The sequence below is a fragment of the Chrysoperla carnea genome (genome assembly GCF_905475395.1).
Source record: "Chrysoperla carnea chromosome X unlocalized genomic scaffold, inChrCarn1.1 SUPER_X_unloc_90, whole genome shotgun sequence".
NCBI classification, from domain to species: domain Eukaryota; kingdom Metazoa; phylum Arthropoda; class Insecta; order Neuroptera; family Chrysopidae; genus Chrysoperla; species Chrysoperla carnea.
In genome coordinates this window covers 1-4,917 of record NW_025408223.1, presented here as the reverse complement: position 1 = coordinate 4,917, position 4,917 = coordinate 1, and the positions used below count along the sequence as shown (strand labels likewise).

The window sequence follows — 4,917 nt, the reverse complement described above, 5'->3', positions numbered from 1 at the left end:
GTACACATCTGTGTGATTATATTTACAAAAAAAAATATTAATTAAATAAATTTATTCGCTATGTCTGGACGAGGTAAAGGTGGTAAAGTAAAGGGAAAGGCAAAGTCAAGATCAAGCCGAGCAGGATTACAATTTCCTGTTGGAAGAATTCACAGATTATTACGAAAAGGAAATTATGCTGAACGAGTAGGTGCTGGTGCCCCAGTATATTTGGCTGCTGTTATGGAATATTTGGCTGCAGAAGTTCTCGAGTTAGCTGGTAATGCTGCCCGTGATAACAAAAAAACACGTATCATTCCACGTCATTTACAATTGGCAATTCGTAATGATGAAGAATTAAATAAATTATTATCTGGTGTAACAATTGCTCAAGGTGGTGTATTACCAAACATTCAAGCAGTGTTATTACCAAAGAAAACTGAAAAGAAAGCATAAATTAAAAACATTGCATTAATTTTTATAATAATAATACATCGATCATAGGCCTTTTAATAAAAGGCCACAAATTTATTTAAAATAAGAGTAAAAATTATTTTTATAAATAATATATTATAATATTTTTTTAAAGAATCAATTTAAATAATTATAAATTAATGATTCTTTTTTTTTTTTTCTTTTTTTATATGTTATTATGGAAATAATTCATCATATTATGATGACATTTAGGTAACATATTATAAGAATATTCATAAAATATTATCAAAATAATATTGTATTATGATGATATTTAGACAAAATATTATAAGAATATACACAAAATATTATCAAAATAATATCATTAGATAACAAAACTGTTCATGATACTCATACCTTTACTAGAGATAAAAGTATCAGGATGCACTTGTATTAATACATATTATCACAACATCACAAAATATTTTTTAAAAGGAAAAATTTTTTTAAAATTATTATAAAATTTGATTGAATTAAATTTCAATTTATTTTTTTAATAATTAAAGAAAAAAAAAAAACAAAGCATATAAACTTTCTATTGAAAATGTTATTTTAAACTAGATGGCCAAGTGAACTTCGTTACACAAACAATATATGACGTATTCGTTATTTAAATAATCAGTATCCTTTGATATTATATCAATACGTTACTCTCTTCTTTTGATACATATTAATAAAATTTCAATTTATAAGATTTTATGTCAATTATATAAATAATATTATAAATTTTCTAAATACATAAGTTAAGTAACAAAAAATTTGAATAACAAGATAAATTTATATATTATGTTTTAATACTCGATACTATAATATATCGCATCCGTTACCAATTATTCGGTATCCTTTGATTTATACACAGAATGAACTAAAAATATATATCAAATTTATTTTATTTATTTATATATTTAATATTATTATTATTATTTTATATTACAAAGTTTCTTAACGAAGCTTACAATGATTTCTCATATCGTACTTAACAAAATTATTTAGATCATATAAAATTTAAATTGTTAAAAAATTTGTATATTTATTATTATTATTATTTATTTTTATTAAAATTACATAACATAAAATTAATAATATTTTAATAATTATATAAATTAATTCTTATTTAAAATAATCTTATATTAATCTCAACAAATACTCTAATAATATATTTTGTCATAAATTTTTTTATATTTAAAATAAATATTATAATATATAAATACTTATATCAGTATAAAATTTCTTTATATAATTATGAAAAAATTAATTTAATAGTTAATTATTGATATTAATGCATAAATAAAAGTATTTTCTAATGAAATATATTTTGTCAATGTTCGATTAACACATTTCATAATAATACGTTTTCATTATTGACAAAAAAAGTTTTTCTAAAAATGAAATCTTATACTATAATATATATATTTATATATTAAATTTTTTAATTATTTATATACTAATAATTTATAATAAATCGATATTAAATAAAAAATAAAAATATATACTTTTTAAGTTTACCTTAAAAATATTATTGTTTTGTATGATTGAAATAATTAATATTAAACTATGTTTATTAATAATTGTTAATAAAAAAATTAAATATATTTTAATTTATAAAATAAATATTATTATTAAATTTATAATTTATTATTTTATATATTATAGAAATTGAAAAAATAAATCATGTTTACTACGACAGTAAATTAGAAATACTATTTAATTTTTATGTGTTTTCTACATGGTACTTTGACTTACATAGGGACTTATATTATTGTGAATAATGATATAATTGAAAACCTTTATTTTTTATTTGATAGAATTATTATATTTTATCATTTAAATATTTATAATAAATACATTATTTTTATAAAGTAAAAAAATATGGCCGAAGAAAATTCTACAGCTGTTGCAGCAACTGCGGTTACTGCTGCTTCTACAACACCAACAAAAAAAGCAACAGCTTCTGGTGCTAAACGTACAAAACAACATTCAAAACCAACACATCCACGTACATCAGAAATGGTTGTTAACGCAATTAAAAATTTAAAAGAACGTGGTGGTTCATCATTACAAGCAATTAAAAAATATTTAGCTGCAAATTATAAAGTGGATTCTGATAAAATTTCACCATTTATTAAAAAATATTTAAAAGCTGCTGTAACTGAGGGAGCCTTGGTACAAACTAAAGGTAAAGGTGCATCTGGTTCATTCAAATTGGCTGCTTCCGCTTCATCTAATTCTTCAGCTAAATCAAAAGTATCCAAAAAAGAAAGTGGAGCAAAAGGTTCAGCAAAGAGTGCTAAAAGTAAACGGGCACCAAAAGAAAAGAAAGCCACAACTACATCATTGGCAGCCAAAAAGCCTAAAGCAAAAAAAGCGACTCCATCATCATCAACTGCTGCTAAAAAAGTTACTGCAAAATCATCAGCGGCATCAAAAAAAGCACCAGTTAAAGCAAAACCAGCAAAAAGTACAAAATCCGCTGCCAAAAGTAGCCCTGCTCGTAAACCGAAAGCACCAAAAGCTAAGAAAGCTTCTGTTGCCAAATCATCTCCTACAAAAATTAAAAAAGCAGCACCAAAAAAGAAATGATCTGTTACTTTAATAATATATTGAAATATTTCATTATTTTTGCTAAAAAATGAAAATAACATAGGCCTTAATACAGGCCACAAATTAATATTTGATAAGAGTAAATTATTTTTTGTATAAATATTTTATAAAATAATAGTTAAGAAACATTTGCCACAGTCAGTACCACGGATGGGTGGCCACTTGAGAATACTGTGTGCGGTTGCATTTTTATTTAAAATATATGGTATAATAAATAAGTATATATTTAAATTGATTACTTCATTGAAAATTTTAATAATATACTTTAATATTAATGATATTTATGAAAAATATATATTTGTAAAAATTTTCATTTATTACTGGCAACAGCCATACCACGTTGAAAACACCGGTTCTCGTCCGATCACCGAAGTTAAGCAACATTGGGCACAGTCAGTACTTGGATGGGTGACCGCTTGGGAACACTGTGTGCGGTTGCCTTTTTATATTAAAAATATAAATTATTTTTCTTCTTTTCTTTTTTTTTACACACCATATATAAATATATGTTATTTAGAAATGTAAACCTTTTATATTATTCGTCAACAAATAAATATTATTTTTTGTATAAAATTTTATTGCATTTATAACTCATATCATGGTTACTTTAAAGCGAGAAGTTTTTTTAATATTTCAAATGAATATAAAATAATATAAATTTTATGAAATTTATTTATTTTTAGAAATAGCAATCGCTTATAATTATAACAAAATTTTAATAATGTTTAATTTTATTTCAATAATTTATATATATATATATATATATATTTTTTAATAAAAATAATATACTCTTATTTAATAATATATGTTGGTCCTATATATAGGACCGAAAATATTTCTTATTTGTTTTTTTTTTTTTTAAATTGTCATTTAAAACGCTTATGCACGTTCTCCACGAATACGTCTTGCCAATTGTATATCCTTAGGCATAATTGTAACACGCTTTGCATGAATTGCGCATAAATTGGTATCTTCAAATAAACCTACTAAATAGGCTTCACTAGCTTCTTGTAATGCCATAACAGCTGAACTTTGGAAACGTAAATCGGTTTTAAAATCTTGTGCAATTTCACGTACTAAACGTTGGAATGGTAATTTACGAATTAACAATTCAGTACTTTTTTGATAACGACGAATTTCTCGTAAAGCTACTGTACCAGGACGATATCTGTGTGGTTTTTTTACTCCACCAGTTGCTGGTGCACTTTTACGTGCAGCTTTCGTTGCTAATTGTTTTCTTGGTGCTTTACCACCAGTTGATTTACGTGCAGTTTGCTTGGTTCTAGCCATTTTCAAATAATAATGTTTTTACAAAAAAACACACAATTTTAAAAATTATATTCGACAATTTGATACTACAAAGTCAAATGTTTAAATGCGAAATAAATGTGTTGTATTTATATTTATATGAAATTTCAAAATTTTTGTTGTCATATCCTATTGGATAGCTATCAGAGTATGGACTAATCAAATTGTATAGGCGTGGCTTAAAAAATCTTTAATGCTTTATATAAAAAGGCACAATTGTACCGGCGCTCACATACATTACAATACTTGTGAGGTTAACACACGTGTTATCCGTTCGTTAAAATATTGTAAATAATTTTTTATTAAAATGACTGGCAGAGGAAAAGGTGGAAAGGGTCTTGGAAAAGGGGGTGCAAAACGTCATAGAAAAGTTTTGCGTGATAATATCCAAGGTATTACAAAACCTGCAATTCGTCGTTTAGCACGACGAGGTGGAGTAAAACGTATCTCTGGTTTAATTTATGAAGAAACACGTGGTGTACTTAAAGTATTCCTTGAAAATGTTATTCGGGATGCTGTTACATATACTGAACACGCAAAACGTAAAACAGTTAC

The 4,917-nt window shown here is 24.6% G+C and overlaps 1 non-coding gene across 1 annotated transcript; it reads left to right on the top strand.

Annotated features, from left to right (window-relative positions):
- The first annotated feature begins 3,376 nt into the window (after positions 1-3,376).
- LOC123304767 lies at positions 3,377-3,495 on the top strand. The gene has a single exon (XR_006536753.1). It is a non-coding gene; the product is annotated as a 5S ribosomal RNA (ribosomal RNA).
- Positions 3,496-4,917: the final 1,422 nt, after the last annotated feature.